The sequence below is a fragment of the Puntigrus tetrazona genome, chromosome 18, assembly GCF_018831695.1.
Source record: "Puntigrus tetrazona isolate hp1 chromosome 18, ASM1883169v1, whole genome shotgun sequence".
Classification (NCBI taxonomy): Eukaryota; Metazoa; Chordata; class Actinopteri; order Cypriniformes; family Cyprinidae; genus Puntigrus; species Puntigrus tetrazona.
Genome location: NC_056716.1, coordinates 2,095,068 through 2,108,062, shown reverse-complemented (window position 1 = coordinate 2,108,062; position 12,995 = coordinate 2,095,068). Strand labels below are relative to the sequence as shown.

Here is a 12,995-nt window from a genome sequence, read left to right as displayed (position 1 = left end):
TTTACAGGCTGGGAGACCAAATAAGATCAGCTATCCAACCTATGTATGGCAGTTTTAAAAAACTGTCTAAATATGTTTTAGATAGGCCAAGCAGCTTGTCCAACTGTCCATTCAAATGCACTCACTGACTTTTAAACTCTCTTGTTTAATAGTTTATTGTGTTGATTGTGTGTGACAAGAGCTGTAGTCAGGCTGTGCACTATTGATATAACAGGCACCAGTTTTTACCAACTAGCCAAACAGTTTCTGACAGCCTCACACAGGCTGACCATTGTCAAGGCTCCTGTAGCCAGAATGCTATTGCCAGCCGCTGTCTTTATGGATCAGACCAAAGAAAAACACAGGAGAAAGTCTAACAGTACAATTAATCCAACTCTCCCTGATGCTCTTCTTTCATGTCATCTTTTCCACCGCTATACTTCTTATGTCAAGCACCAAACTTTCCAAAAACGTTTCCAAAAATTACCATTCCCCCCAAAGTCTTCACAGAGAAGTAGGTCTACAGTGTAAACGGCATGAACGTGTACAGCTCTTTGAAGATGGCAAAAATTGCTGTGTTTGTTACCGTTCCCTACAATTCTCAGACTGGAGTGGTTATCTCCCATGTGCAGCTGTCCAACAAGCTGCTGGCTAAAAAGAAAAGAAAATCTCTCATTGGACATGAACTTAATGTGCAGATTTGCACTGATTGCACATACTCACATGAATACAAATATGGTCATGCACAATGATCTCATTACCGATGCTGGGGTCTTTATATTAAAGAACAAACCAAACGTTTTCTAAATCTGAGTAAGTGAGAAACACAGAAGAATATATTATGAAGAAGGTTTTAACCATTTTTGTCCTTAGAAGTCAGTGGGGTCCAAAATAACATTCACAATGTTATTGTTCAAATGTTCAAAAATGCTAAGATATTTAATTTTATTTTTAATTTTAATAATATTTTATTTTTTCTAATCACAATGTAGTTTCCTCATGCAATTCAAATTTATATTCCATCCTAAATCCAATTTACTGAGAAAAACCAACCCACATGTGTCAAAAAATATCACATTTCACTGAAACGGTTTCATATTTACTTCTGTGGGAGGCTTTAATCTGTAATTCATTAATAGTCTCCAATCTAAGGATGACTACCAGTGCAAAACAAAAAAGACGTTTGTGTTTCCAACAAACACCTGCAGTGTTCCCTCACGCCTTTGACCCAATCACAGATCTCCAACGATGCCAAAACCGCATGATCTTCTAATGGAGAACCTCACACTTCTCACTTTCCAAATTTTCCCTTCACTTGCAAAGCCCCATCCAGAGTTCATGGAAAGTTCCTCCACGCCGACACCGCTGCCTGCCACATATGCTCCCGTCTTCTGGCAGAGCGTGCGCAAAGATACCGAACTCCACAGCTCAAGAGACAGAGCTTTAAGCTTCTCCAAGTAAAACTGCCAAAGAGCTCATACACACCGGCCAACCCAAACTGCAACACACCCTGCAAAACTGATCGTTTGAAACCAAACCCAAACAAACTTGAGGCACTTGAGGCACGCATGCAAACAGAAGCAGACTGAGCTTGCTGTCCTGTGATCCGCTACGACCGGCTATCACCTTGCAGATAAGGTCTTACAGTAGAGGGATTGTCTTGTGTCAGCACACACCCTCCCCCCTACATCCCTCCCGTCCCGGCAGCCCCTTGCAATAACAAACCCCCGTGCAGCCACGCCACTCGCCTGGAGCGTCTAACAGGAGTGCAGTGCTATAAAACCCTTTCATTTGCACACTAACCAAACACTCCCGCAGACACCGATCAATCATTAACAGCAACCAGTTAAAGGCACTGAAGCAAGAAGAGCTGAGTACTTACTCTCTCTCAGACACAAGTTTCCAACTCGTCCCTAAAGGAAAAAAAAGAAATCCCAATGAAAATCAGAGTTCTTGAGAACTGTCAGTAGATCCAGCTTTCAGAGTGCTAGAATCAGCCGTTTGTAGGTCTGGATGTGGGAACGGTATTACAGTGCTCACACTCATGCTCTGTCTGCTGCTGTGACTGAATGTGTATCTGACACGCTGGTGTAGTAAAACCTCCCTCTGGCTTAATCACTGCTCCTCCCCTCACGCTCACATAGTAAGAGAAGCAAAGAGAGAGAGAGAGAGAGAGAGAGAAGGAGGTAGACAGCACGGCCCTTGATAATCATTACAAACACTGGGAGGAAATCACAAGATCTCCTGCTAACCTTTAGTTTCAGTTTTAGTAGTTACTTAAACTTGAATTTCGGCTTTCAACAATGCCACTTTCCAAACTTAAATGATTAACACAACTGAACTAGTAAAAAGTATTTAAAACATAAAGCCAAGGGAAAAAAATATTGAGAGGGAGTGTTATAAATGTAAAAGCTATTTTAAACTGTGTTCTTTAGAAGAAGAGTAAGAGTTCAGTTTATGATATAAAAGACAAATTAACTATATTTCCCTGTTTGGAGGAAACATAATGATCGAACACTATCTTCAATATTTTAGGGGTGTATAATTAAATTAATAAATGATACATTTAAATATAATAATAAATCAATAAATAATTTAATTAATATTGGCTAAGAAAAAATATATACATGAACGATTATTATTAGTATTAGCAGTAAGAACTAAATGTAAAATTAATAATTTGTTCAACCACGATCCAAAAATATCTAAATATCTAAATATAACAATATATATTTTGTCTTTTTTAGATTCTTCTTCTTCTTCTTCTTATTATTATTATTATTATTATTATTTAATAGTACATAGGGTCCACTTTATATTAGGTGGTCTTAACTACTGTGCAATTACATAAAAAAAATGAGTACAGTGTTCATATTCTATTGCAAAACACTTTTTCCGCTATTGAGGTGGGATACAGGTAAAGGTAAGGAGTCTGGGTTGGTTTAAAGATGGGTTAAGGTGTAAGGGATGGGACAACATAATTTTATTACAGATATAATGGCATGCATTTTTTGAATGTTAAGTACTTTGAAATAATTTATGCGCATCTTATCAAATTATTAATATAATGTATGTACAAAGTAATTAAGGCCATGTTCTCCTCTTATCATGGTTACGTAAATCCCTTGGAATTGCCACTATATGTACAGCCTACACAAAGAAATCTTATCTACGATGGTTACAGTCCTACACAGCACTGCAGTTTCTTATTTACATCTATAAAACATAATATGTGAGGAGATAAGGCAGCAAAGTGCAGCTCAAAAAGGTCGTCATTTGAAACTAAATACTCCTAAAGTTCAACAGACACTGCTTGCCCTCGCCTCGCATTACAACACCTTACATGCAACATCATAATAGTGTTACTCCTGGCTGAGTGACAGTCACCTTCTAGCATTTGACAATATTCAGAGAAAGTACGCACCGTAAAGCCTCTCCCAAAAACACAGCATTTCTAATCACAGCCTAACGAGCATGGGACACTTCTTTTTGTGCGAGCTGTTAAAGAAGACTCACATCAGTGTTAAAACCAGTCCTTAAAATGTCACCAAAATGCTTAAAACGGATGGTGCTGAAACAACTGAGAGATCTCAGTGACAAATCATCTAATCATGCCCTAGTTAACAAGAGAAGAGAACTATGGAGCGCAATAGAGGAACAGTCACAGTTGGGAATCCCTGTGACTGAAATAGTGCTGCTAATTATGTATTGAGGGGAAATGCTAAGCAGGCAGATGGAATGGTAGGTTTGGGGTGTCAGGCTTCGGGATGCCGTCATTAAGAGACGGGGACGAGCCAAATGCAGACACAAGCGTGTCATGAGAGCCGGGAAGCAGAGCTGAGCCACTTATCAGCCTCTTACTTACAGACGCCAGATGCAGACTGGGACTCCTCCCCCTCTCCGTCCCTTTACACCAGTCAGACCTGGTCTACCATTATGCATCACGATCAAAAAAAGAATAAGTAAATCCGAAAAAAGGAAGACAGAAACATCACTGTATCACTCTAACCAGAGAGGCCCCTTTACCCTAGAGTATTTTGTTTTAAAATACATAACTTTTGCTATGGTCCACAGAGTCCGTTTTAGTTTGAAAATTCCAGGGTTGCATTTCAGTGTGAGTGAACCAAAACTGAGGCTTTTGAAAACGATGGCACAGCTGCCCACATTCGCTCTGTGCATAGATATCTTTAGGTAGATTTCTCATTTGACTGCTCCAAGCAAGCAGACGTATCCGGCAGCTAAATAGCAGGGCATCTACCTACACATATCTATGCTATGAATGCACTTGTAAATGGAGATGGTTTCTGAAATGCAGTGTTTTTTTTATTTATTTTTTTATGAAAACACACTACTTTAAACAGGGCCTTCAAAAAAAAGGTTCTTTATTACATTCATGCAACCTTTCCATTGCACAAGAAGCTCTTTATAGTGAAAGAATGTTCTTTCGAGATGTTTTTTTTTTTTTTTTTTAAGAACTGTTTACTAAAAGTTCTTCTATTGTATTACTGCAAAAGCCACCTTTTGAAATATTTTGTGCCAGTATAACATTCATTTTCATAATGCAATTTCTGAAAATAAGGAAGTAGAAAAAAAGCATAATTTACATTCACTTTTCTTAGTCAAGATGTGATCTGGCAGGTTAAAACAAGCACTATCATTTCAAACCACTTCCTTCCCATCATTGCATTTAGCAGTCAGTAATTTGGACTCAATTTCCTCTTATTTGCAAACTTATTTTGTTCAATCACTCTTGTGTGACCAAACACAGAGAGATCATCCTGTATGAAATATAACCAAATCATGAATCTGCTTTGTTTAGACTTGCTTGTAAAGGTTTTGTCATTTGACCCAAGAAAGAGCTTCCGAATGCAAACTTCATCAGCACTCTCCAGATCCACAGAGTGTCTTTTTTTTCCCCCTCCGAACCTCTGGGCTGACTGATGTGGCGTGAACATCTTACAGACAGCTTTGCCGTGGTCCCCTCTGTCTCATTTGTCATCTGAAGTTAAACTCCCAGGGCTTCACGTATACCCAGAAAGGGGAAGCATTGGCTCAAAAGTTTTCAGCTCTGTTAATCTCTCTATAGGGGGTGCGTAATCCCCTAAATTGGAACGCAGATTAGAGTTGTTTAGATTGTTCAGAACTGACATCTTTAAAGAGATAGTTCACCCACAAATGAAAATTTACTCACCCTAATGTTGTTCCAAACCTGTATGGCGTTCTTGGTTCTGTTGAACACAAAAGAAGACATTTTGACAAATGGCTCAATGTTTTTTGTCCGTACAACATGTGGGGTCAAATGATGTTTCAGACCTAACTAAGACTCATTTTATGTGCAACAGCATCTCAAAATAGTAAAAGAGTAAATGATTAAAGAATCGGGTTAAACTAACCATTTAAAGCCTGTCTTAACCAGAGAAGAAATACTCATACCTTCCCACAAAAGCAATGTTTATCCTCTTACGTTAACATATAATGAAGTGTAAACTTTTAATAATAAATATATGAACAAATAATCAAAAAATAGAAAACTCAATATTCTCATCAGTGACAAATAGTTATTCTGACCTCTATAGATTTGAACGGGTATTGCAATCAACCTTAGTCTTCTAGTGCTCTAACTTGTGAATCACGAATGAGGCTATTGTTGCAAAGAGTACTGCTTTCTCAAGCTGGGAATAGCGAGAATTAGTGCATAGGTTTTAAACCGAGTTTGTTTTGATGTGAAGCGCCTTTCTCTTCGCTAAATCTGAATCAACAACTGTGTCTCTGTACAGAGACTGACAGATAGCCAACACCACAGGAGGTGACGGCAAAGCTCCTTCTGAACAGGATTATGAGAATGAGACAAATAAAGACGCTTGGCTTATGTTGTATAAAGCACAACATTGATTACAGCTTCAGCGTGAAATTTGCTGAATGGGCACGTTTATGTAAAGCCTTTTGTTGTTATTTACAATATTCTGATTGATAAATAAAAGATCAAGGCCTGTCTAGTTTTGCTTAAAATAATCAAATAAATTTTGGATCTGGTGTAATAAACAATCCAGAGCTTTTATAGACTGATCAACAACAGCGTCAGTAACTTCTTGTCTGTTAGAATCCTCTACGGACCAGTTTATTCACTAAACACTAATTACAGGTTATGACGATTACAGAGTCGTAACACTGATTACAGGTCAGTAAGAAAGCAAAAGTGGTACATCACATTGCTTTAAAACACTCCTGTTTATGCTGTGACAAGCAGTATGTAAATCGTAAAAAATCATTTCATATATAGTGGCGTTAATCTTTTTTTTACAAGCATATTTGAGGGAGAATGTCTCCTGGGGTCCAGATTAAATTTTGACTGGTGAAAGATCAAAAAAATACTTCTCACATTTACTTTCATCTGGATGACTAATGTCCCACCCTCATAAAACCTTACAAGTTCTGCCATCAGCGTGCATCGACGCCAGCACTCATCAAGAGCCCCCAGGCCTTTAGCTTCTGTCTCTTATCTGCTTGTGGAACGAAAGTTACTGCAAACGCCACGCTTCTAGTTACTTTAGTCAGCTGGAAAAATTAAATGGTTGTATTTCTGTTAGGATTACATACAATATCAATCACTTATTATTTAAACAACAACAGCTTATAAAACAAAAATTACATCATTTAATAATAATAATAAAAAAATGTTTAAACTAATATTATATATTTTAATAGTATTACTATTATTTTTATTTGTTAATTAATAAAATGAATTAATTGATGCTGGAGCAAACAATTATTACAATATATAACAACTATATATATATATATATATATATATATATATATATATATATATATATATATATATATATATATATATGTGTGTGTGTGTGTGTGTGTGTGTGTGTGTATGTATACAATTATTTTTGTTGTTACATTCTTGTTTAATTTAATCATAACTTTGTTTCAGCACCAGACTGAATATTTTATGTAATCCTAGGAGAGATACGGCAATATTAGATCCTAACAATTTCAACATATTACCCCACACTTGTTGCAAAACACTGTCTGAAAAATGTGGTACACAATGTGTCTTTACTAAATGGGAAATACAGAGTTGAGAAATGTCTGCTGTTCGCAGAAAACTGGAGAAAGAGGGTCAGCTGAGACCAAGCGTAAAGCAGACAAACTTCTCCTCAGGTGGCTCTAAATGTCCATATCAAAGGAACCATGGTTTGCTTTCATGTGTCTGCCAGGACAATTCCCCTGGCAGTGTGTAACAGATCATTTGTCGTCCCCCCCCTCCCCAGCTTCCCCCTCCTGTCAGTAAAAATAATTAACAGACAATAGCGGCGTCAGTTAAATGCTTCCCTGTTCATGATCGGTGATGACACACTACCTGGCAATACCTGCATTCAGCAATTTCAGAATAAACTGACCTTGAGGTATAAATCAACAACTTTTTTGTTTTGTTGTTCAAAAATCTGCAATTTCTGTTTAAAATATAGCTCAAGAATTTGTTGAACTTGACCTAAGTGTCCCTGTACTGTCCCTGCGGTGAGGACACAGCTCAGGGAAATGACTTGTCATTCAAGTTATTCAGCAGGGCCAAGAGCGAACAGAAGTCTTGTATTTGAGCCAGACCTCAGGGGGGCTTCAAATAAAACACTAATTAACTCTATCAAATGAAAACAAAAAGCCTTGCTGCCGCTTTTCTTTTCAACTTGGGCACACTGATGCCTGGTATGAGGCAAAAATGGACAGCCCCTCCCAAAAAAGGTTTTAATAACCAGGACAAGTTTCGAAAAAAGGGCATTTTTACTCTAGTGCTGCTGAGCCTGTAAAAGGAGCATCTGTTTTGTTTCGGCACAGCTGAGAGTAATGAACCTGGGCGAGCAATGAACCGTGACTAAAAAAATCTTGGCCAGTCAATACTAGTTCTTAATATTCATATTACAGCCAAGAATACACACACACACACACACACACACAGGGACAATACCCATCTTTTTTGAGACTTTCTTAGTGTAATGACTTGAACTATCAATATACAGTTACTTCTAACTTACATTTTCACAATCTTTTAAGACCAGTATATGGGTCAAAATGATAGATTGCTCCATTAAGATATTTTATAAATTTCCTCATGTAAATATATTAAAACTTAATTTTTATTTAGTAATATGCATTGCTAAGAACTTAATTTGGACAACTTTTTCTCAGTATTTCTCTATATTATTGAACCCAGATTCCAGATTTTCGAATAGTTGTATTCGGTCGGTTGTATCTTAAAAAAAATCCCACTTATGGCTGGTTTTGTGGTTCAGGGTAACATATGTTTTATTTACTACACATCCAGTAGCTCTGATTCAAAACATAGGGATTTTATAAACACTCCTACTGCAAAAACTTTACTTTAAACACTTTAGATTACACAAGATAACTTATAGCTCGGGTATTCATTTTCCACTCTGTCATGCACACAGTTGAACATACTAGCCATTTAAAGTACATTTCATGAATGTGTGCACTACCTAGTGGACCTTTGTTTTTTTGGGTACTTAAACACTAGCATGTCCACAAAATCTCAAAATCAGGATCCACATGAATAGTGTGCGCAGCCATCAGCGGATTGTGCTGATGAGAAAAACGACATCATCTGAACTTTCCGTGAGTGGAACATGGACAAGGAAAGTCTAGGTTTAAGACTCAGCATAATTAAAGTGGCATTTCATGTACTGTATCTTTCCCAGAGGGCAATCCCAGAATGCATTGGGATGACCTCAGTGAAAAACTCGAACCCAACATGGTAGATGACACAAGTCAATAACTAAAATACTGTCACTTCTTCAAGTTTTTACAGACTGAAAACAGTTTCACAGCAGTTAACAGAATATAACAATATCAATAATGCAAAATTTTAAAATATAAGACTAATTACAACAGTGTCTTTATTCAGCTCGATTTAGTGATTCAGTTCAATAACTGTGGAAAGTTCATCAGTTATGAAACAAGTTCAATTCAGCTATAAGCAGCTCTATAGAGAGCAACAGTGTCGTTATTCAGTTCAAGTGTTGTTCTCATCCAATAGCATCAGTGCAGCCAAATCGATAATATTACTGAATATTGAGTGTCTTTTAATTCATCGACCCAACGCGAAAGGGAGAAAAGAACCCAAACTCCATCAGGTGATAGATATGATAAAAAAAGAAACCTTGGGAGAAACCAGACTTGAGGGCTGTTTACACAACAACGTTTTCAGCCAAGAACGCCTTCCAGTTTTTATCCAAAATAACTTATATTGTGTTTTGAGGACAAACTAAGCTTTTACAGGTTTGGAACGACATTTGATTAATGACAAATTTATAATTTTGGGGTACTGTGATACTCTTTTTACAAGTTTGAACAACCATGCACATGGTATTCTTGAAATTGTTAACACTTCTTCAGCGATGTGTGGATTTATTACAAATATTACAAACAACAGCAGCGATGCATCTTATACATCATATATTTGTCACTTCCCTACTGTTTGCTAACAATGTGACAGTGCTAACTACTGACCTGGCATACGTAATGCAGCACGTTTGGCTGTTTTTGCAGATATGTGTAAACATGAATCGTCTTGTATGTGGGACTTTTTACCAACACAAGGAAAAAACTTTTCCGTTTTGGACTACATCGTTGTAATGTAAACGTAGCCTTAGTCAGTAGACCAGTGCTCCACTGACACAAATGAACCAGCCAAAACAACTATTTATTTCAGCAGGGAATTCAAATCATTCAGAATGTTCTTTGTATGCTGTATAAAGAAAAAGTTCTGTCTATGTAGCATTTCAAATCAGCCACTTCCACTCCCCAAAAGAACATCTTACACCAATCCAATGGTTTGTTGGGTTTAGTTATTGTAGTAACCCAGTCTTTTAAGAGATTTTGGAAACTTTATGGCACTTTTAGCCAGATAAATCCAGCAACCCAGCTTAGGCCGGTTTTTAAACAGAGCTGAGGTTTATAATTAACAGAAATGATTGATTGCTTAATCCCATGCTGACACACAAATTTGGAATTTACTACACACACACTGTCGTTTCAGAGACCTTTGTCCTGGTTTCTAGTTTGTGAATGTGTGAGATAAACAATACCGCAATAAGACAAAGAGCCTGTCAAGAGCACTCAGCTAACAACGCTACACGAAGGGCCATATGATCTGTAGCTTGAACCCAACTAAACAGCACTCCTCCAGAGACTCCCTGACCTTGCACAATATTAGGGGACACACAATCCTACTGTAATGCAACATAGAAGTGAATTCACTGGAGGACACCCTCTTCAACCAGCTACTATTTTAAGATCTCCAGCAACTTCTTCGCAGTTAAAATCACCTGCTGCAAAGCCAAATCCTAGCATTCGGATCTTTGCGAAGGAACGCTAAGCATCTTAGAGTCAAAATGTCTGTCGAAATCCTTCAACTGCAACATTACGGCTGTGAAATTTAGACGTTTCCTGGGGAAAAGCTTTTTTTTTTTTTTTTTTTAATTCAGGCACACCGTCTGGTAGGAGAAAAATCAATAAAAACACTCACTGAGAAAACTGTTTTTTGGCCACCACATGATACATGGGCTAATCATTCAGGGAACATTCAGTCCATAGTCATTTCATGTCTTGCTTGCTGGACGAGGTTGAAAAATCTGAGCTTTATCTTTTTTTAAAAGAGAGAGGTCTCGGGTTATTGTACTTCTTTTAGACACGTAGGATCAATTTATTGATGTGCAGAATATGTGATTGTAAAGCAACGTTCACGTATTCCAGCCGCTCACAGATAAAGCGTGCAAGCTGCAGGAGCCAACCACATCCTGAGTAAACATAACCTTCTCCCCGCGGGGAAATCATAAATTGACCCCCGACGAGCCCACATGGTCCCATTCCACCAATCACAGCAGGCCGTTTTTCTCAGGTCTGCAGATTTTACAGATCCTCATCACAAAAGAAAATCTTTACACTATTTAATTCTGACATTGATACTAACCTACTGTTTCTTTAATAAACCCCTGAGGACTTTTCAAAATTGCATGTACCGTTAATCTGTGTGAAATCTACAATTGCTCAGGTTAAAAAAGAGCAAATTAAGATTGTGAAAGACTGGATTAGAAGCTACAACTATAATGAAGGAGATTTATATTCACACAGTGCAGTAATTACTCGAACTTAGCCAATCAATTATTTATGCAAAATTGACATGGAGGCTGCTGGTATTTTCCGTCTCCTGATATAACAGGGAAAAATCCTCTGGATAAATTAGTCATGACCACATATGCACGTGGAGCAGTCCAGACACATGAAATATTAAAAAAAAAAAAACAGACAAAGTGTGGGATTTCACAGTGAGCGAAAACACTGTTAAGTTTTACTGTATATTAAAACAAAAAATATACGTCTGTATGTCTATGTGTCTGTGTGTATATATATATATATATATATATATATATATATATATATATATATATATATATATATATATATATATATATATATACACACAGACACAAATAAAATAAGATGTTACATTTTCATTTTATTTAAAAAAAATTGGAGTAAGAATGTAAAGTAATATGTTTATGCATTATATTTAATATTGCAGTATATTTCAATAATATTTCATATTATTTGGAGTATAGTATATACGTATATATATATATAACAAAAATGTACTGGCAATTCTGTAAATAGAAGTCACCAGCTGTTTTCAGCACATCATAGAAGGAAAGAAAAAAAACGAAAGAGCTGCAAGAGGGGCATACCCTGTCCATAGTATGAAGCATTGTCCACGCACACACCCAGTCCCTCATGCATAAATATGCAGGAAAATCAATCTACATGTCACATTCATGCTGAAACAGTAACATATTTCCCACATTAGCTCAGCATAATTTACAAGTCTAAGCAGTCAAAGTAATAAAACCTTAACCAAAAAGCACCAAAAGCAATCACAGCTGCAAGTTCACCTAAACCTCCAGAATAAAACGGACGTTCTTACTTTCAAGCCACAACGAAGATCCACTCAGAGCACAGTTCTCTTCTGAAAGGCAGCAGTCCAGGTGATATGCTGACCCAGCTATGAGCCAGCACAGGAATCCATCCTTTCCTAACCATGGTAACCAACACCTTACTAGAAGCGGTGCGTGCGTGCATGCGTGAGAGCCGCTAGAGAGGAGAGCTGACAGCGGCAGCCACAGGAAACCAAATTCAATCTATTGCCATGGCACCGGTGCTGCGGTGACAGCAGGTTTTCAGCATGCAGACCTTTTCATTCAGCTGCTCAGCGGACCCTAAGCCCGAAACCCCTGTCCTGCCTCGCTCCTTTTCTTTTAAATCCTGTAACACATGCCATTTGTCAGCTTGGAGAGAAATTACCTCGGCCGACGAGAGAGAGGGTCTTTTCCTCGAGCGGGCGAGCCCCAGCCGTCACAACGAGAAGAGGAACAGTAGCTCTGCAGGGATCCCCAGAGATGCCCAGGGCTGCAGCTCACACGGCACAGCGCATACAAACGCCAGCCACCACCAGCACCAGCAGAGGATGGGAGGGAGAGCGAGAGAGGCAGAGAGAAAGCCAGAGAGAGAGAGAAAGGGGGAATGAAACGCAGCAGAGGGGGGCTGCTCATTCTGAGGCAGCCAGGCACATTACATCATTGCTTTCCACTCCTGAGGAGGCAGAGCTGGGGAGAGGGGAGAGGAGAGGAGAGGAGGCACTCCCCTTTACACCTTCTGTCTGATAACGTAAGGCTGTTAGTACAGAACCTGCAGAGGAAAAATACACTGCAGCCGGCTCAAAACTGCAGTTATGAAATGGATTATCGTCAGATTGAGATGGATTTAAGGTTTACGCACAAAGGGTTTAATATGTACACACACACCCATTTTGGCATCAATAATGGGTAGGACGGAAATATAATGTATAATCTAATGCAGATACGTTCATATATCTTTCCATTTGCATTCTAGCCATCGTTGAGGAGGGACATTTTTTTAGAGAAATTAGTAGATAG

The 12,995-nt window shown here is 38.1% G+C and overlaps 1 protein-coding gene across 3 annotated transcripts in view; it reads right to left on the bottom strand.

Moving 5' to 3' along the window:
- The window catches only part of sema4ba (sema domain, immunoglobulin domain (Ig), transmembrane domain (TM) and short cytoplasmic domain, (semaphorin) 4Ba), a 59,951-nt gene extending 47,441 nt beyond the window's left edge, over positions 1-12,510 (bottom strand). The window contains exons 1-2 of one of the 3 annotated variants that reach the window (XM_043264685.1): positions 12,364-12,510; positions 5,171-5,207 (exon numbers count right to left, since the gene is read on the bottom strand). The gene's annotated coding sequence lies outside the window, so the exon portion shown is untranslated. Of the gene's footprint in view, positions 1-1,861; positions 2,060-5,170; positions 5,208-12,363 lie in introns of those variants that run through there. The other 2 variants (XM_043264686.1, XM_043264684.1) reach the window with 2 other exon arrangements.
- Positions 12,511-12,995: the final 485 nt, after the last annotated feature.